Genomic DNA, 21,388 nt, shown 5'->3' with positions numbered 1-21,388 from the left:
CAAATTCTTGGCCCAATAATTCTACTGCTAGCCACCTATGCTAAATACATAATCAAATATAAAGCCCATGTGGCTAGAGATGCAGGTCAAACTTAGAACATTTGTCTAGCGTGCACAGGGCTCTGGGTTTGATTTCTAGCACTGCAGACAAAAAAAGGAACCAGCAGGGCTGGGAAGGTGGCTCAGTGGTAAAGCGCGTGCCTTGCATGCCTGAGGCCCTGGGTTCGATTCCTCAGCACCACATAAGAAAAAAGAAAAAAGCCAGAAGTGGTGCTGTGGCTCAAGCGGTAGAGCGCTAGCCTTGAGCTGAAGAGCTGAGGAACAGCGCCCAGGCCCAGAGTTCAGGCCCCACGACTGGACCCCCCACACACAAAAAAAGGAACTAGCAAAAACAAAAGCCAAAACAAAGAAACAACACACTATTGTATCCAAAATTGATGTTTAAAAGCTTTTATTACATACCAGCACAAACAACATGCCTCTAAATAGTAAAATGACTAAGCAATTTATGATTCCTAAATCTATACCTTAAATAGAATGTGCCTATAATGAAGAAATTGTATGACTTGGTAAATACTTGAGTTATAATACTGAATAATAACCAAGCACCAGTGGCTCACGCCTGTAATCCTAGCTACTCAGGAGGCTGAGATCTGAGGATCATGGTTCAGAGACAGCCAGGGCAAGAAAGTCCATGAGATCACTCTCCAATAAACCACCAGAAAACCGGAAATGGCGCTGTGGCTCAAGTGGTAGAGCACTAGCCTTGAGCTGAAGAGCTGAGGGACAGCGCCCAGGTCCAGAGTTCAAGCCTCACAACCAACAAACAAAGGAAGAAAGGAAGGAAGGAAGGAAGGAAGGGCTGTATAAACAGTAAAATCTTTACTATGTCTCTATATAAATAGGGCTGAAAGGAAATTTGTAACAAAATATTGAGTAGTTATAACCGTTATTGTCCTGATTGTCCAAGATTTATATTCTAAGTGATATAACTTTTATTTTTTAATGATTCTTTAAAATTGCTAAACATGTAAGTACTGCTTGTCTTTAAATGCCCCCCCCTCTTTGCCAGTCCTGGGACTTGAACTCAGGACCTGAGCTCTGTCCCTGAGCCTCTCTGTGCTCAAGGCTAGCGATCTACCACTGGAGTTACAGTGGCACTTCCAGCTTTGTCTGGTTATGTGGTACTGAGGAATCAAACCCAGGGCTTCATGCATGTTAGGCAAACACTCTACCACTAAGCCATGTTCCCAGCCCTGGCCCTCTCTTTTGCTTGAAGAAAGTCTCTCACCCACATCCTCCCCTGGGCTACCCTTCCCCACACTGGCTGCTATCCCCAGGACCATGTTCTGTTGGCTCAGTGATCCGGCAGGTCACTAGGCGCAGTGCAGACCTTGGTTACCCTGCTGCCTCTAGACCAGGACGTAGGGTTCCACCTCCAAACATGACTTCTTGTTCCCCATGCAGGTCAAAACTTCTCGTGTCTGGTCTTCATGCATGTTCTTTCTTAGAATGGCCTTCCCCTCCTTTTCTCAGAGATCAGTCAGGTGCTATTTGCTCTGATTCCTGAAAACTTTTGCTCAGCTCCATTTTAGGAAATACTGTCACAAGTGGTAAGTGTATTTGAATGTCTCCCACACAAAACCACATTAGGATATGTCTAATGCCTGGCAAAGTCACTGAGGACAAACATACTAAAACTGGCCAGTAAGCTGCAACTGGGGAGGCAGCAAGCAGCCCCAGTATCAAGCAGTAGCAAGTAAACAGACTGGCTAACCAAAAGGAGGAACTTCCACAGAGTACTGTCTTTGTAGTGGATGAGCGATTTTTAAGGGGTCTCTTAAGAATGGGGCAAAGACCTCCTTAGCTAGGAAATGGTGGGTACTGAAAGGTGGATGAGATGGTTTCAGCCAGAATACGAGGCTTTACTTCCTCCTGGTGGGGTGGGGAGAGGGCTGTGATCCTGTTGCAGGCTTCCTGCAGGCTTCCATGTCAGCTTCACGTTCAAGCCTAAATCTTCAGAGTGGAACCCACAGTCCTGCCGACAAAGACAACTGTGGTAAGGATGAGCCCAACTGCTCACAAAACTCAGCAGGGTTCTTGCCCCACAAGGCTCATTAGCATGGTTAGTTTGCAGAATACCTATGAGGCCTGCTGACTACTCTGGGAGTCCCGAGACCCTCACAGCCAGAGCAAAATCTCCCTTGCTTTACAGCAACTCCTGGACCTATGGAAGCCATCTGCCTGCCTCTGCAGAGCCCCAGCGTGTGAGGGACTCCCCAGCAGGAGCCCACAGCTCACTTTCAGATGGCAGAAAATAGACGCGTGGCCCTTTGGTGAGCTGGAGCTCCATCCTATCCTTCCTGGTTGAAAGTCTCTGAAGACAAGGGATTTCCCCACTCTCTTATTTGCTCTGATCACGGAGTATGCACAGATGCTGCACCACCCAGACAGGGAAGGGCAGCAAGCTTGAGGAAGAGAGAAGAGCCAGGGCTTTATATTCTTAAAGGACTTCCAGTCGGTGGCTCACGCCTGTCGCCCTAGCTACTCAGGAGGCTGAGATCTGAGGATCACAGTTCAAAGCCAACCCGGGCAGGAAAGTCCATGAGACTCTTACCTTTTATAAACCACCAGAAAAAAACTGGAAGTGGCGCTGTGGCTCAAGTGGTAGAGTGCTCGCCTTGAGCTGAAGAGCGCAGGGACAGCGCCCAGGCCCAGAGTTCAAGCCCCAGGACTGACAAAGACAAAAACAAAAGCAAAAACAAAATAGAGAAGAAAGAGCAAAAGTGAAAAAACAAACGAAAAAACGAAACACAACACGGACCCCAGACAGTTGTAAATGAGAACATAATTAGCAGGACAGGCACCTTGTAAATTCCACAAAGATGGGTCAGAACAAGAAGGAAGAGCGGCTAGATTCAACCCTGTCCCAGAGGGCTCTGTGGTGAATTCTGACAGAGAAAGGATGATGTTGGGAGAGTACCACCCACGGACACTTCTGGGGGCAGTGAAGGGCAGTTGAATGGCAAGGAGAGAAATCCCAAAGGTCCTGTGGCTCTGACAATAGCTCACATTAAGCTAAGCAGCCCAGTACAGTGGTTTCCAAGTCTGGAGGGAATCTGTTCATTTTCAAAGAACACTGTGACACGGAGCCCCCTGAGTCGGCTGTGGATGGAGAGCGCCAGGGTGGTGGCTGCCCCTGGGTGCTGCTGGCTGGAGCCAGACTCAGCCAGACGTGTGCACACTCCTCCCTCTGAGCTGCAGAGGGACCAGGCGCCAGTGGATGCAGCAGAGGAAAGAAATGAATAAGCAGGGAGGATCTTCTGCGTTTACGTTTTTCAGCTCTGAGTCTTAGACAAGGTTTCTCCTGCCCCGCTTCCTCCACTGGCCTCGGCAGATTGGCTGCCCTCAGTTTAAGAAGAGATGTTCTGCTTTCAGAGACTCTTGTGCTTTTGCCTATCTCCCCGCACCTCAAAGACCATGCTGTCTCCATTAGCTGCTGGTGGAACGCAACAATCCTTCCAGTTTGCAATAGCTTTCTTCTGCATAGAGAAGGAGCTCAAATTTGCAGCAGGATAGATTAGAAGGACTTGTGGAAGTCAGTCTGTGCCATCAACTTTGCCACTACAGTACAAGATGACACAGAGAGGAGGCTGCCATCCAGTCTGTATCTACATCACATTCTAGCTCTGTAATTTGATGGATATGAAACCTCAAATACATGATTGGGAATGTTTCATCAGCTGCCCAAAACTAGGGACACTAATACTTCTTTACAAGATGATCTGTAGGATTATTGATAATAACAGCCAAGTACATACTCTGTGCCAAGTGTGTGTTAAACTCAAACTACCTAGTGCCCTGTCTGACATCCTAATGTTAGCCATAATAATGACCACCCTCAGACCCAGACAGCCCACATAAGCCACAGTCAGGTTTCATGGTAAGTAGCAGACTTCTGAAGCGATGAAACTCTAACAGGTTCTAAAAAGCATAAAGACCTCAAAGCGGGAAAAGCAGCTCACATTCAGGCGGGACAATCTTGCTGATCTGTTCTCCACACTGGGGAAAAATAACCGGCCTCTGAATCCAAACAGCCTGCTCAGCCTTGTTTAAATAAGGCCAGGGAGGCAAGCAAGCAGGCAGGCGGCCGGTGCTTGGAGGAGGAAGAAACAGAGGCTGTTTGGGATTCCACACAGACTCTGTGCTTTTGAAGCTGTCAGACTGATATACAAGCTCTGTCAGGCTCGTAGATCTTGGCATTCTGGATGCTTCCCCATGATGACCATTTATAGTCAATCCTCTGAAGAGAGCATGGCCCTAAGGTTGGGCAAAAGTTGGAGAAGAGGCACCTGGCCATGGCTAGCCAGGCCTAACTAGTAGAAACCTTTCTCCATCCAAACACCACTTTCCAAGAACATGCACCCAGCTGCTCCCCCTTCAGACCTGTGAGGCAAGAACAGTTGTAGAAGACAGGCTGGAGGTGAAATGAATAGAAAGATTGTGGCCACAAATCCTAAGTTCTTAGCAGAATCTCAAAGTAGGAAAAGTCCACATCGCTCCATGACAGGAAAACCAGACTCCTTATGCCCCTAGATCTTTCTTTTACTTTCCCTTAAGGTTTAATTCAATCAGAAGACCTTTAATAGCTTGGAAAGGGGAAAGACAGCAAGATAGTGTTGACAGTTCAATTCGACCTCCTGAATTTCCACATATTTGTTTGGGGAGAAGGCACCAGATTATGCGGGCCCTAGGTAGACCTTGTGCTATTACCCTATGCTAGTGGAAGATTAAGATCCCTACAGATGCAAGGCTGGGTAAAAAGACCATTTCTGATGGGGGTGGGGGGAAGCTACCAGGAAAAATTCTAGCAAATCAGGAAACTGCAAATAATGATGCTAAAAGAAGGAAAGCTGGCTGGCTGCTGAGCCCATAGGGAGTCAGTACTTCAAGACGGTCACCATGGATACCACAGACCTGCATGTACCTGCCAGAATTCAGAATGATGATAATGTCTTTGTTAATCATGAGAGGCATATCTAACTGCGGGGGGGTGGGGGGGGAGAGGGAAGGATGGTCAGGAACAAAGAACATTCATTTTTATATCGTATTTACTTTTCCCCTGTTTATAACACTGAATTAGGTTCATTCTTTTTCACAGATTAAACACATACACCACCACCACCACCACCACCACTACCACCACCACTACCACCACCAAGGCTTCAAAAAATCATCAAGTGCTCAAGATTTCAGACTTAGCATATGACGGAGCGGGCTTCCAACGTCTTTCTACTGTCAAGCTGTGTTTAGTAGCCTGTTCATAAGGAGGTTAGTTAAGTGTTCAGAACACTCTCTCCTGGGAGATGCCATGTCCTCGGGAGGCCAGCTGGCAGACCAGACATTGTTCTGGTGCTTACAAGGATCCTTCATCAGGCTGCTAAAAACTGGAGAGGCTGTTTCTTCTCTGCAGAGGTATCTGTTTTTGTCAGAACAGCTTGTCCCAAGCACAGTGTAGGATGATACTGTCAAATCACATTTTTATAGTTCCTTTTTCTAGAACTTTGTGGAGATCATGACCCTTCTGTTATGACATCCTTTCCTCCTTGGCCAAATTACAATATACTTAATTATATTATAACATTCTTTGGTTAGCTTCAATTCCAAGGATTCTGAGGTTACTTTTATTAACTTTTAGGAGTTTATTATCATGTTAAAAATTTTTTAGAGGAAACTTCATTTAGTCATCCAAATTTATTGAGCACTTACTATATGCCTGACACTCCATTTCATCCTGGAAGCAGGACAGTGGATAAAACTGTCTCTTCCTGTATGAAGCGTAAGTATAAACAAGCACAATATAATATGTGCCAAAGCATTACCATGTTTCCAGTGTAAGACTCATAGCTGAACTCATTAGATTGGTTTTTCATTCATTAAAAAGTAATGACAAAGCTAGGTACTGGTGGCTCATGCCAATAATCCTAGCTACTCAAGATAGTGAAATTTAAGAGACTGAGGTTCAAAGCCAGCCTGGACAGACAAATCCTCAAGACTTTCATCTCCAATTAACCATTAAAAAGCTGGAACTGGAGGCACGGATTAAGTAGAATACCAGCCATAAGGGTAAGGGGAAGCCAATTTGCGAGACTAGTAAGTACCAGAGTTTAAGCCCTAGTACTGGCACAATAAAAATTTCTAAATAAAATCAGTAAGTTACTAATCATAAGGCTGTATTTTAGATACTGGGAAAACCATAAGAGGTCTACTGAAGGGGATAAATACATTTTTAAATGGTGAAATATCTCTAACAGTCCACAGCAACTTTTGGTAACTGTGGCATTTGTTGTTGTTGTTTGCCAGTCCTGAGGCTTGAACTCAGGGCCTGGGCACTGTCCCTGAACTTCTTTTGCTCAAGACTAGCACTGTACCACTTGAGCCACAGTGCCACTTCCAGTTTTTCCTGTTTATGTGGGACTGAGGAATCAAACCCAGGGCTTCCTGCATGCTAGGCAAGCCCTCCACCACTGAGCCACCTTCCCAGCCCCGAGCCTGGTGTTATTGATTAGCTTAGAAGTAAATTATTTAGTATCTTACCTAGAGCAGAGCAAGCTCTGAGACCATGGTGGCACATGCTGCCATATCATTATCACCATAATTGTTTTTGGCAAGTAAACATTTGGTCAACTAGTTAGGATTTTGTCTTATAAAACATAAAATGGGGAAAATGTTATTTTTCCATTTGACAGGAAATTTGTACATGATATGATGTAAATGGTTTCACCATACAGTGGTTTGGGGGTAAAGATACAAAATTTAAGTAGAGATAAATCTGGGCTCCCTCAGAACACTAAGCTCGCCATTAGTCTGGTCCTTACAGATGTGATAAAAATGGATTCTAATCCTATTGCCCAAGTTTTTTGACATAAACCTGGAGCTCTCTGACTTGTGCTAAGATTCTTTTTCCCCTACACCCTGCCCTCAGCACTCCATGTCCAGTATTTCTCTCACTTCACTGTGCATTCTGATTATCCAGGTCTCTTGGCAAAGCTGGGTATAGTGGCTCACTCCTGTAATCCTACTTGGGAAGCTGAGTTTGGGAAGGTCACAGTTCAAGAACAAACTGAGCAAATCTTCCCCCTCCCCGGGCTTCCCCATCCCTCACTACTATTTCAACCAATAAAAATCTGCTGTGGGGTAAGGGGAGGCTGCCTGCCATCTTGGCTCTGAAGCATAAATGGGCAAATTACAAATCCAGGCTGTCCTGAATGAACAATTAAGGCTCTATTTTTTAAAAACTGAACACAAAAGGAACTAGGGATATGACTCAAATGTTAAAGCACCTACCTAGCAAGTGCAAAGCCTTGAGTTCAAACCCCAGTAGCTTCCCACACACATATAAACACAAAACAAACAAATTAAAAAATGTAGGTTCTGACTCAGTAGGACCTTGGCTGCCAGATCCTGCTCGTGCTACTGGTCACAGAAGCACAATTGGAGCAGCAAGTTGTATATTATAACTGCAAAGTCCTGCTTTCCAGTGTCTTCCTTTCTCTTGCTGCTCCTGCATCTCCAACTCACCCCATGCTCCCTTCTCCTTTAGCATCTAGACCAAGCTCAGTCTCCTACGGGGCCTTCTGACCTCCAGCCCCTCCCTCCACTCCATCCGACATGTATCTGCTGAATTATCAAGCATAACCTTCCCACTTGACTCCCCTGATGAAATACCTTCTCTCTCTCCTTGCTGGCTCTCATCCAATAGAAGTTTTGCCTCTATTGAACCCCTCCACTCGTTATCCTGCTCTTCATTTCCACTGCTCCTGTGTGCTGGGGACTTGGTGAATTTTCTTCTCACGGATGCTCCTTCCTGCATCCAACTATGGTGCTAACCTCCCCGTCCTAAAGTGCTCAGACGTGCCACTTCCACAGCTGGAAACGATGCTTGCTGCCCTGAAAATGCCACTAGCCCTTTGTCTAATTGTGGTTATTTATGTGCACTCCTATCTTCCCTGTGGACGCCAAGCTCCCCCCTCCCTCTCAGTGAACCCCAAAGCACCTCTTGTGGTGGCTTGCTCCCATCAAACCCTAAATTCATTCATCCCGGGAGCATGGCAGACATTTCCCAGCTTCTTTTAATGGGTCTCTGTTCTCCTTGAATTATTTATGTTCCTGTTTGGGATGTGTTTTAACATTGTAAACCACCTCAAATCCTTTTTGGAAATTGGCGAGCTGTAAATCATAAGTAATCAGCTGTTAGAGTAGCTGGTCGCGCTGAATGAATAAAGGCACCCCTTCAAGGCTGGTGAAGAGCAGGCTGTGGTCTGCTCACACTCCCGCTACCTCTGGCTGTTTTGCTCAAACTGGTTTGTCCCCGAACTAGTCTTCCTGAAGTAGCAGCTCTTTGGACTCTTGCTCAATTTTAGGGTGATCTCTAGTTCCTCCAGGAACTTCTTCTTGGATGGAAGTTCTATGGCATTTAGTGGCATTAGGTATAATGCCATCTAAACTGTGAGATCCCTCATGCCTGGGCCTTGTTTTCTCCGTCCTTATCTTGTGTGTTATAGCACAGTAGGGGCAAACTCTGGCTGTGTATTCTGAGCAGCTTTGCAAATGTTTAGGGGCTCAAACCTCTATGTTGCACACTAGGCCTCCTGAAGCAGGTACTTAAATTTGAATAGGCATGCATGAAACCAGAGTTTCAGACTCCAGAGTTACAGGCCCAAACTCCAGGAGTTCTGCATGTCAGGTCCACTCACTCACCCTTGTATGCCAAATCAAATACAGAGACTTGGTGAGCTGGGCTCTGGTGGCTCACACCTGTAATCCTAGCTGCTGGGTGGGAGTGGGGAGGGGGAGGGGGGCTGAGATCTGAGGATCACAGTTCAAAGCCAGCCTGGGCAAGAAAGTTAGTGAGAATCTTATCTCCAATTAACCACCAGAAAACCAGAAGTGGTGCTGTGACTCAAAGGGGTAGAGCAATAGCTTTGTGAAAAAGCTCAGGGATAGCCTTCAGGCCCTGAGTTCAAGCCCCACAGCTGACATAGAGAAGGGAGACAGAGAAGAGAGAGGGAGAAGGAGGTGGGGAGAGGGAGAGAGAATCACAGAGAAAGACTGTTACATGACACAGGCATGTCATGAAAAGGCAGTACTTCAGCCCATCTCAGCCATCTTTAGGGCACAGGTTTAGGGTAGAAATTTCTTAGGTCAAATCAGGAATATTGTGGCAGGAGTGAGAAGGTATGCGTAGTTAAAACAGTCCCAAGTCATAGGGTGTTTAGAGGCAGTCAGATACTTGTTCTGTGTCTCAGGATTGGTCAGTGAGAGTTTGGTTAAGAGTCATTGATAAGGATGGGGGCCAGTGGCTCATGCCTGTAATCCTAGCTACTCAGGAGACTGAGGCCTGAGGATCACAACCAACTCAGTTCAAAGCCAGCCCAGGCAGGAAAGTCCATGACGTTCTTATCTCCAATTAACCACCAGAACACCAGAAGTGGAGCTGTGGCTCAAAGTAGTAGAGTGCTAGCCTTGAGCAAAAAAGCTCAGGGACCGCACCAAGACCCTGAGTTCAAGCCCCACACTAACAACAACAAAATTATTGATGCTATCAGGTATTCCAGTCTTCTGTTAGCTCCTTCTTCACTGCCTAAGCGATTTCAAGAGAGAATGGCTCAGAGCAAAGGTCATAGGTACAAAATGACTAGTGGTCTGTATGCCTAGCCTTTATTCATGGCCCAGCTAAGGAGACAGTGTCTTAGCAAAAATAGTTTAAATACATCTTCCATTCCTTGCAACAGGGTCTTCTAAGGCACAGATTGCTCAACATACAAAACCTGCCTCCAAAGAATCTGAAGCCAAGAATTTGCATATGTAACAAGTTCCCAGATAATACTGACAGCCCATCCAAAAATCTACATTTGGAAACTTCCACTCTGAGGGTTGAACCCCAGCCATTATGTATTTTTTTTTAATAAAATAAAATCAAATCAGTGTTTCTCACATGCAGGCTGAGCACAACTAGCTTAGCACTTGGTAAGGCGTTAATAAATATTTAACAGGTTAAATTATTTGCTCCATCTACCTTAGTTCTACCTCCCCACATAGACTGTAAGTAACTTGTAGTTAGAGACAAAATCTTCAAGTGCTGCTCTTGCAAATGCCACAAACCAGCCTGGTGCCAATTCCAGAGGTGGACACCCAGTCCTCACGTCTGGTCAAGTAACTGCCTTTCCTGCTCCCTGAACAGTGGTTGCTGGCAAAGGGGAAGCCTAATGCTGCCTATTCCAGCCAATAACTTCAACTTCTTTGAAGCATTTAAGCTTGAGATGTTTAAAGGAGGAGGCATCAAGAGGAAGAGAAGTAGGATCAGGCCATCTATGCATCTTAGGATACCAGTAAATCAAAAGACTTGTCCCCAACATCAAGCATCCCAAATAATTCCACATAATCTAGCCTCTTCTCCCAATGATCTCAAGCTGCTTATCTGATTTTTCCTCTAAATAGTGTTCATGTAGTTGGCCTTTGGGAAGTTAAGGCAAAATTAGCGAATTTGTTTCTAAAGACTGTCCTTTCCAAGCCGGGTGCTGGTGGCTCACACCTGTAATCCTAGCTACTCAGGAGGCTGAGATCTGAGGATCGCGGTTCAAAGCCAGCCCGGGCAGGAGAGACCGTGAGACTCCTATCTCCAATAAACCACCAGAAAACCGGAAGTGGCGCTATAGCTCAAGTGGTAGAGCGCTCGCCTTGAGCTGAAGAGCTGAGGGACAGCGCCCAGGCCCAGAGTTCAAGCCCCACGACCGACAAAAAAAAAAAAAAAGACTGTCCTTTCTAAGCCGGGTGCTGGTGGCTCACACCTGTAATCCTAGCTACTTAGGAGGTTGAGATCTGAGGATCACAGTTCAAAGCCAGCCCAGGCAGAAATGTCTGTGAGACTCTTCTCTCCAAGTAACCACCAGAAAACCAAAGTAGCACTATGGCTCAAGTAGTTAAGTGCTCACCTTGAGCTGAAGAGGTGAGGGACAGCGCCCAGGCCCAGAGTTTAAGCCTATGACCAAAAAAAAAAAAAAAGACTGTCCTTTCCGAAATGTCAGTATTTACCTTCTCAGGAAAATTAAGTTAATAGGATATAGATTATTGCAAAAAACTGTTACCACCAGGGTTTGATTTATAGTTCTCTGAGCATTTAGGAAATAGCTACAAAAAAAAACAAATTCATCATTATCAGGTGAGCACTCTTGTTTTTGTTTTTTTTTTTTTCGGGTTGTGGGGCCTGAACTCTGGGCCTGGGCGCTGTCCCTCAGCTCTTCAGCTCAAGGCTAGCGCTCTACCACTTGAGCCCCAGCTCCACTTCTGGCTTTTTTCTTTTTGCTTATGTGGTGCTGAGGAATCGAACCCAGGGCCTCAGGCATGCAAGGCAAGCGCTCTACCACTGAGCCACCTTCCCAGCCCCTGAGCACTCTTGTTAACAAACAAACCTGGGAGATCTTTTTTTAAAAGACCATAATAAGTTCCTCACCTTTCTCCTATTTGTGCTAGACATTAAAAAGCAGAGTTTAAGGCATCGATTATGAATAGACTAAGAGTGTTCCGAGGGAACTATGGAACACACCCCCCCACCTTTGCACACCCAGCGCATCACGGCCATCTGATGGACTTGTCCTCCTGTGTGCCCCTAGCATGCCTGAGCATTCTCACCATCACAGCCCTTACCTCACTACCTTATCATTGTCACTGCCCACACTCTATTCTGTTAAGTGTGAGATAATTATCTCCATAATTGGAGCCGTGGAGAGAAGCCAAAGTAGATGAAAATGGATGCAGTAAGCCAATTTGAGCCACCTTTTACTTCATCCAATAACCAATACATTCTTGTGTCCTCATTTTCTCACACGGGTGTTACGCATAGTCAGATGCCTCCCACACCTGCCTGGATGGTACCATTGGCTGCCTGCAGCATGGAGGCCCAATGATACAGGAACAAACACAATTTGTCCTCACCCTGGGTGGCTCAGTTCCTGCCTCTTCCTCAGTGCCATGTGCAGGTTCACCCTATAGCTGTCCATGAGCTCTGTCTTCACAATGGCCTGCATGCCCTCAGGTGAGTTCACTGGTAATCTGGAATAAACACATTCTGGAAGATTCACAGGCTAATATTTACCTTCTTACCAAAAGGGAATAATAATTACTTGTGATATAATGAGCTTTAGTAGACCTTCCAGACACTGCTTTAATCATTTTAAAATTGAAGTACATTCATTTCTTCATGCTTTGACAGATCTTGAATCTTCTCCACATTTCCCAAAAGTCTTAGAACAAAGCCTGCACAGCAACTACTTCGGGAATGTCTGTCTTTTATATTTGTACCCTAGTGCCTTGAGCAGTATCTGGCACACAATGGGGGTTCATATGCTCCATGGAGAACAGCAGGAGACATAGTGAATACACTGAGCATTCCCTTTTTGCCACACATCTGTGAAGCCTTTTATGCATGATCTTTAATACTAATAGACCACCTTTTACACTAAGTATTACTAGTGCCATACTTTGTAGATCAAGTCAACCTCAGCTTGAAGAGGTAAAGTAACTTGCCCATTTTTAACAACTAGAAGCAATGACACATTTTGAAACTAAATTTGCAAGGTTCTAGAAAGCTTGACCCAACAAAATATAAGGACAATAGTTGAGCTAACCTTGATTTTAGGTACTGTAAATAGTGAGGTCATTGGCTTTGTGATTTATTGCAAAACTAAAAAGTACACCCTGAAATACAAAATATGTGAGAAATAATGTGCAGTATGTATTCTTTTAAAGAAGGCAATGAGGGGCCGGGAAGGCAGCTCAGTGGTAGAATGCTTGCCTAGCATGCATGAAGCCCTGGTTGGCTTCCTCAGCACCACATACACAGAAAAATCTGGAAGTGGGGCTGTGGCTCAAGTGGTAGAGCACTAGCCTTGAGCACAAAGAAGTTCAGGGAAAGAACACAGGCCCTAAGTTCAACCCCCAGAACCAGGAAAAACAAAAAAAGAAGCAATGAAATCCAGATAGAACTGCTCACCCCTTCCACAGTTGCCCATAATCAAGTTACACTGGAGGAGAGGTAGAAGGATGGTAAGTTCAAGGTCAGCTTGAGCTCCCTCAAACGGAGAGAGAGAGGGAGAGAGGGAGGGAAGGAGGGAGGGAGGGAGAGATGGAGGAAGAGAAGGAAGGAAGGAAGGAAGGAAGGAAGGAAGGAAGGAAGGAAGGAAGGAAGGAAGGCAGGCAGGCAGGCAGGCAGGCAGGCAGGCAGGCAGGCGAGAGAAGAAAGGTCTGAGGTTGTAGCTCAGTAGTAAAGCATTTTCTTAGCATATACAAGGTCCTGGGCTCAATCCCCAGTACCATACACTCATGTACACACACAGTAATAAAAATAAAATAAACAAATAAATAATAAATAAAAGTAAAATAAACGAGTAATTTTAAAATCTTTCACAGTGTGTGAATTTTCTACCACAGTCCTTGCTGTTGAACAGTCTTTTCCAGGAGAAAAGCATTTTATCAGGTTCACAACATTATATGATGTGGGCACACTGAGAGTTAGCTAGCTGGCTCATTAAAAGAGATTACTTTTCCTGATTGATGAGATGGCAGACGGTAATTGGAAGGGCACCTAGAGGCTGAGGAGCAATACGTGACTAGCCCAAGATCCCAGAGCAGAGCGGTGCCAGTGTCACAGCCCCAGCCTGATCCTGCAGTCTGGGCCACTTTCCATCACACCGTCTTCCTGTCCTGGATGGCAGGGGGTGAGATTTGAGCCTTGCAGCATGCCTTTTAGGTAGACAGAGTAATCTGTGAGCAAGCCTGGGAGAGCAAACCTAGGCGTTTTGTACAAATAGGACCCAGTAGAAAGAAGCAGGAATTGATTCATTTAATAAAGACAGGGTGTAGGAAGAGCAATGGAATCAATTCCAGGATATCATTAAGAGAATAAAATGTTTTCCCACTCTTGTCCACTCCTGGGAGATAATTGAATAATCTGCACTTTAAAATATTAACACTAGACCAGGTATAGTGACACATGCCTGTCATCTCAGCAGAAGCAGGAAAATCATGGGTTTGAGCCATCATTATGCCATCTAATCCCACTGTGATCTCTGAAAGGACAGAAAGGAGCCACAGGAAGAAAAGCCCAGGAAATAAAGCAAATCTCTCCATCTTCGAAGTGGTTAGAAGTAGTGTGTGTGAGCAAGTTAAGTGGACTAGTTGTTTTTCTTTTTAAAAAAATCCAGTACCTTCGGGGCTGGGAAGGTGGCTCAGTGGTAGAGCACTTGCCTTGCATGCATGAGGCCCTGGGTTCGATTCCTCAGCACCACATAAGCAAAAAGAAAAAAGCCGGAAGTGGTGCTGTGGCTCAAGTGGTAGAGTGCTAGCCTTGAGCTGAAGAGCTGAGGGACAGAGCCCAGGCCCAGAGTTCAGGCCCCATGACCGGACCCAAAAAAAAAAAAAATCTAGTACCTTCGTAAATGCTTTTATGCTCATTATAGGTGTCCAATTCAGTTCATATAGAACTCTTTTGAATGCCCTAGCTTGCCTCAGCTTTGTTAAAGAGCACAAGGCAAGTAGATATTTGTATTTTTTCATACTTGGGCCAAAATATTAAGCAAGCAAGACAAATCTCTGGGATCTGATGTGATCATGGTCACAGAACTCAAAGGAGAAAAGCTGAGTGAGAGAGAGAAAAGAAAGTTCAGAGAAAAATCTCAGCTACAAGTTTGCAGATGGGCCCTCCTCCTAGAAGGAAAATCTCTAGAGACCATCTCCATCTGTGCCCGAGGGGAGGAGTTCAGTGTTCCAGATGACTGGCAAGCTTGAATGTCAGGGTTTGCTGCCACACAAGCCCTGAAACCTTGGGAGTCCCATCAACCACAGTCTAGAGTGATGCTTTAATGTCAATTATACTTAATGTCACTGCTCTGTACTCTCTCAGCTAGATGTGTTTTGTGGCAAGATTTTGGTTCCTAGAGAAAACCTTTAGGAAAAGGGCAAGAAGAATTTATCCAGAGTCACTCAGATTAGTTAATGATAAGAATTAGAACTCAAACTTGGACCTCTTGATTCCAAACCAACGACTACTCTCTAATTCTAAATGAACACATGTCCAAAAGCAACAGGGCCACAGACCATGAATTGAACCTTCGAAAACTGTGAGCCAAAATAAGTCTTTTTCACAGGTATTTTTAGTAGGGATGAAAATATGGCTATGCTGGGCACTGGTGGCTCATGCCTGTAATCCTAGCTACTCAGGATGATTAGAGCTGAGGATGGCAGTTCAAAGCGAACCCAGGCAGGAAAGTCCATGAGACTCTTATCTCCAATGAACCACCAGAAAACTGCAAGTGGCATTGTAGCTCAAGTGGTAGAGTACTTGCTTTAGCTGAAGAGCTCAGGGACAGCGCCCAGGCCCAGAGTTCAGGCCCCATGACCAGACCCAAAAAAAAAAAAAGAAAGAAAGAAAGAAAAAAGAAATTTCAGTTAAGCAAGCTAAGTAAGTCTTAGAGACTTGCTATCCAACCTTATATTTTGTGGGTCTTTTTTTTGACTTGTTTATTTTGTGCCAATCCTGGAGCTTGAACTCAGGGCCTGGACGCTGTCCCTGAGCTTTTGTGCTAAATGATAGTGCTCTCTCACTTGAGCCACAGCTCCACTTCCAGCTTTTTTGATGCTTAATGGGAGATAAGTCTTACAGACTTTCCTGTACAGGCAGGCTTTGAACTATGATCCTCAGATCTCAGCCTCCTGAGTAAATATTAGACATGAGACACTGGCGCCTGGCCTCACGTTATAGATATAATCAAACAACATAATGTACACTTAAAAGTTTAAGAGGGGGCTGGGAATGTGGCCTGGTGGTAGAGTGCTTGTCTAGCATGCATGAAGTCCTGGGTTCAATTCCTCAGTACCACATAAACAGAAAAAAAGCCAGAAGTGGCGCTGTGGCTCAAGTGGTAGAGTGCTAGCTTTGAGCAAATGAAGTTCAGGGACAGTGCCCAGGCCCTGAGTTCAAGCTCCAGGACTGGCAAAAAAAAAAAAAAGCTTAAGAGGGGAAGATCTCATGTTAAGTGTTCTTACCACAAAACAATAGAACACAAGTACATGCTCTTTGATATACAAGGAATGTGAAGCAACGTGCTCAAGGTTACACATCTGTTAAGAATCGGGTTTGATTTCAACTCCAGGCAGTCTAACCCCACTACACTTGCCCTTAGTCACTACATGGTAATGTCTTGCAACAAATAAAAGATATTGGATAAAGCTTTCACATCTCCCAGGGATAGCTGGATTTTAACAGGAAAAAAAATCATTAAAACTTTATGATTGGGTATCTAACAGAACCACCAGCATCACTATAGACCTGGGATGAGAGCTTTGCTGGACGGCTTGTCCCTGACCAGTCACTGTGGATGGCCGCCCTCTCCCTAGACACCAGCTATCCCTAAGGAGAGCCAAGAGCTATCTGCATTTGCCCAGACCGCACTTCCTGCTGATGTGGATCTTCAACCCCAGGGAGGGCAGAGTAGGAGCCAAGGAGCAGGAGGGGGGTAGGCAAAGTGACAGATGGGGTAATGCAATAGGGACCGATTGCACTAAAACCACTAGCACAGTGGAAATCCATTCATGTGATGGATCCAACCCTGGGCTGTCAGGAATATGTAAGTGAAAGGTGTCTCCTCTTACCTTAGTTGCCACATCCAGCCTTGGGCAGGATACTCAAGCAGTGAGTCACAGCTAGCTGTCAGGAGAATAAATCAGCACAAAGTTAATCCTCCTGGAGCTGGGAGGTCAGGTAGTGTGTCTCTGTGAATTGCTGAGATAAACAATGTGAACTTTTCTCCACAATTATGGGAAGTCCTAATGATTTTTGTTCCTGTGTATACAGTGCTGGGGATTCAATTCAGGGCCTTATCCCCTCTAAGCAGATGCAACACAGAAGGGCTTGGAGCAAGAAATTGTTGGGTTACAACTTTAGTAGACGGCCTGTTTTAAAAAATTCTACCCGGGGCTGGGAAGGTGGCTCAGTGGTACAGTGCTTGCCTATCATGCATGAGGCCCTGAGTTCAATTCCTCAGCATCACATTAAGCAGAAAAAGCTGGAAGTGATGCTGTGGCTCAAGTGGTAGAGTGCTAGCCCTGAGCTGAAGAGCTGAGGGACAGCGCCCAGGCCCAGAGTTCAGGCCCCATGACCAGCAACAAAAAAAATATTCTACCCAAGCTGCCATGATGGAACAGTGAATATAAGACTGGATAAACCTCCTCATAAGCATTATTAAAATTAATTAAGTCAGCCGGGCGCTGGTGGCTCACGCCTGTAATCCTAGCTACTCAGGAGGCTGAGATCTGAGGATCGCGGTTCAAAGCCAGCCCGGGCAGGAAAGACCGTGAGACTCCTATCTCCAATAAACCACCAGAAAACGGGAAGTGGCGCTGTAGCTCAAGTGGTAGAGCGCTCGCCTTGAGCTGAAGAGCTGAGGGACAGCGCCCAGGCCCAGAGTTCAAGCCCCACAACCGACAAAAAAAAAAAAAATAATTAAGTCATAAATGTATAACATTAAGAGATAAGTGACATGATAAACAATTTAGCTGGAAGAGCCCATTGTGAGCTAGAATCAAATACCTTGGTGTAGGCTTATGAAGAGACCTGGGTTTAAAGCAGTGGTTTTCAAAAGGGAGCAATGTTGAGCACAAGGAAACACCTAGCAATGTCTGCAGACACTATGACTGCCATCATCTAAAGGAGGAGAGTTTGTGGTGAACAGAGGCCAGCGGTGCTGCTAGACGGCCTAACCTACATACAGAACAACCTCCTACCACAAAGAATCATCTGGCTTGAGAAGCCGGCTAGGCAGAAGTTAAAGAACTCTGGTCTAGAGATTGAAAGACTGGGGGCTGGGAAGGTGGCTCAGTGGTAGAGCTCTTGCCTTGCATGCCTGAGGCCCTGGGTTCAATCCATCAGCACCACATAAGCAAAAAGCTGTAAGTGGCTGAAGAGCTGAGGGACAGCACCCAGGCCCAGAGTTCAGGCCCCACGACTGGACCCCCCCCAAAAAAAGAGAGAGATTGAAAGACTGGAAGCTTTTTTGGGGGGGAGGGAGGGGTCCGGTCGTGGGGCCTGAACTCTGGACCTGAGCGCTGTCCCTCAGCTCTTCAGCTCAAGGCTAGCACTCTACCACTTGAGCCACAGCGCCACTTCCGGCTTTTTTTTTCTTCTGCTTATGTGGTGCTGAGGAATCGAACCCAGGGCCTCAGGCATACAAGGCAAGCGCTCTACCACTGAGCCACCTTCCCAGCCCAGACTGGAAGCTTTTTAGCAAATGGTGGGAGGTGATGGTAGTCATAAGATGGAATCAGATAGAGGAACAATAAATCAGCAGGCCACCACCCCAGCCCACCCTGTAATATGGCAGAAGATCCCTTGGATGGTTCTCTGAACCAATTAATGATAGCCTAGCTTCTGACATGTGGGTTACCAGCAATGAAAGCAAACCTAAGAATTCCAAAATTAGAATCTAGAGTATTACCACTGAAATCTTACCTAGAGATTTAATCCAATCTCTAAAAGGAGGGAGTTTGATTGCCCAAGGCCACATAATTTGCCAAATTATATGAACACAAGACCTCTAAGTCAGTGTCCATTGTTTTGTTCTGCTTCTGATATCCAATAGTCCAATGACCTTTTGAACATTTCTCATCCATGGTGGTACCTTCTGAGTTGAATACTATAGTTAGAAGTTTGCAACTGCTTTGCTACAAAGAACCCTCTAGTAAATATCCCAGGCTTTAAAGGCCCATGCAAACACTCTGAAGTATGAAAGCACCCGCAGCCCATGATGAATTTAAATTTAATATAGTTTTCTTGTGCCAGGAAACTTTTGCTTCCTTTCATTCCAAATAGTTAAAAATGTACAGGGCCAGAGGTGTGGCTCAGCAGTAGAATGTCTGCCTAGGAGGAGCAAGGCCCTGGGTTGGTTCCCCAGCACTACAAAAGCATACACACATAAAAATGTCAAAGCCATTCTTACTTAGGCCCAAGCTATGAAAAATGTGGGTATGAGGCTAGTAAAGAAGGTATTGCTAGGTTTGTCCCACAGGCCGAAAATCCTGATACAGTGGCTCCTATGACTCATCTGTCTTCTTTTCTGCCTCTTTATAATTCCCACAAGAGTTTTAAGAGCAAGTAAAATTATAGAGCATGTAAAGTTTTTTCAGGATCTACTAAAAAGTGAAGTAAATTTCCAACAACACAATAAAGATCCCATTTTAGTTCAACATAATACAGTTTTATATTTCAGTGTGTACACATGCTATACCTATGACTACATAAAAAAAGATCTAGAAGACTAGTTATAAAACTAGTAAGAGGGCTGGGAAGGTGGCTCAGTGGTAGAGTGCTTGCCTTGCATGCCTGAGGCCGTGGGTTCGATTCCTCAGAGCCACATAAGCAAAAAGAAAAAAAGCCGGAAGTGGCATTGTGGTTCAAGTGGTAGAGCGAGCGCTAGCCTTGAGCTGAAGAGCTGAGGGACAGCGCCCAGACCCAGAGTTCAGGCCCCACACTGGACCAAAAAAAAAACAACAAACTAGTAAGAGATGGGGCTGGGAAGGTGGCTTAGTGGTAGAGTGCTTGTCTAGCCTGCAGGAAGCCCTGGGTTCGATTCCACATATACAGAAAAAGCCGGAAGTGGCGCTGTGGCTCAAGCAGTAGAGTGCTAGCCTTGAGCAAAAGAAGCTCAGGGACAGTGCCCAGGCCCTGAGTTCAAACTCCAGGACTGGCAAAAATAAAATAAATAGAAAAAAAAATTTTAACCTAGTAAGGAGTTACTTACCCTAGTAAGGAGGAGAACAAAGGAGGGGGTGAAGGGAATGGGTCAAGAAAGGCCTTGCAAGGTTTCGATTCCTCCTCCCCCTCCCCCTCCTCCTCCTCCCCCCTCCCCTCCCCTCCTCCTCTTCCTCCTCCCCCTCCTCCTCCTCCCCCTCCTCCCCCCTCCCCTCCCCCTCCTCCTTCTCCCCCTCCTCCCCCTCCTCCTCCCCCTTCTCCTCCTCCCCCTCCCCCTCCCCCCCTCTTCCTCCTCCCCCTCCCCCCTCCTCCTCCTCCCCCTCCCCCTCCTCCTCCTCCTCCCCCTCCCCCCTCCTCCTCCTCCCCCTCCTCCCCCTCCGCCTCCTCCTCCCCCTCCCCCTCCTCCTCCCCCTCCCCCCTCCCCCTCCTGTTAATGTGTGAATATATTTGTTCATTTTACACCGTTCTAGAGTTTTAAATCAAAGAGCGGACAGGCATCTCACAGCTGGGATTGTGTGTGTGGCAGGGAGGGGTCGTCTCATGAGTAACCCCCCGTGCTTGGCACCGACTGCTCGGCCCGCTTTCCCGCTGGTTTCCTCCGAGGTGAGCTGTCCGTTCACGGCTCGTTCTGCTCGGTAAGTCTAGCTTTAGCGGCGCGCTCGCGCTGTGTCCTGAGAAGGGCGGGGCTTCTCATCCGGCTGCTGCGGTCCGGCCCATTCGGAAGCAGATCCCAGGCCTGGGCTTCTGGTTCTGGTCCGTCGTGTGTGGGGTCTCGGGGGTGCGAGGTGGCGTGGAGAACGCGGGTTCGACTTAGAAGGCGAGCCTGCAGCCCTTCCGGGGCCGCACTGGTCCGGAGCTCCGGGGCGGCCTGGCGCGGCCGGCCCCAGCCTCCCCGGCGCACGTGGTTCCAATCACCGCCTGGCGCCTTCCGCCCGCCCGCCGCGCCCGAGCCGGCAGCGCGGGCTGCTCGGAGCGGAGCCGGGCGGGCGGCGGGCGGCGGGCGGCGCGCCCCGGGGGCTGGGGCCGCCCTCCTCCCCGGGGACACGCTGACCCCGCGCCCTCCCGCCCTCCGGCCCTCCCCGCGCGCGGGCGAAGCCAAGGCCCGGCGGCTCGCGCGGAGGACGCGCCGTGCCCCAGGAGCCCGCGCGCTCTCGGGGCGGGGCGCGCCGCCTGGAGGCCGGCTCTGTCCTGGAGAGGGGCCTGGGCTGCGCGGCGGACCCCCGGCCCCCACCCGCCCCGGCCCCGGCCCCCCACCCGCCCCGGCCCCGGACCCCCACCCGCCCCGGCCCCGGACCCCCACCCGCCCCGGACCCCCACCCGCCCCGGCCCCCCACCCGCCCCGGCCCCGGACCCCCACCCGCCCCGGCCCCGGACCCCCACCCGCCCCGGACCCGGACCCCCACCCGCCCCGGACCCCGACACGGCCCCCCGGCACCCCGCCCCGGACCTCGGCCTGGACCCCGACACGGCCCCCCGGACCCCCGACTCCCGGCCCGGCCCGGGTGGGCAGCAGTCTGACGGAGCCAAAGCCAGACGCAGCCGGCCGGCCCTAAGTCAGGTTCCTTTAAGATCGGTCGCTAGCTGGTT

General features: G+C 47.4%; 1 protein-coding gene and 1 long non-coding RNA gene across 2 annotated transcripts in view; one reads left to right on the top strand and one right to left on the bottom strand.

The window, feature by feature from the left end:
* LOC138824443 (CXADR-like membrane protein) overlaps positions 1 to 21,388 on the top strand; it is a 74,192-nt gene that overhangs the window by 21,223 nt on the left and 31,581 nt on the right. The window lies entirely within an intron of this gene.
* Positions 453 to 20,684, bottom strand: LOC138824444 (uncharacterized). The gene is made up of 3 exons (XR_011371086.1): positions 20,305 to 20,684; positions 16,708 to 16,762; positions 453 to 2,038 (listed from the first exon to the last, which is right to left on the bottom strand). It is a non-coding gene; the product is annotated as an uncharacterized lncRNA (long non-coding RNA).

Source organism: Dipodomys merriami, unplaced genomic scaffold (assembly GCF_024711535.1).
Source record: "Dipodomys merriami isolate MVZ:Mamm:240054 unplaced genomic scaffold, mDipMer1.0.p SCAF_129, whole genome shotgun sequence".
Classification (NCBI taxonomy): Eukaryota; Metazoa; Chordata; class Mammalia; order Rodentia; family Heteromyidae; genus Dipodomys; species Dipodomys merriami.
Note: the sequence above shows the minus strand (reverse complement) of the source record. Positions and strands in the feature narration are given on the sequence as shown.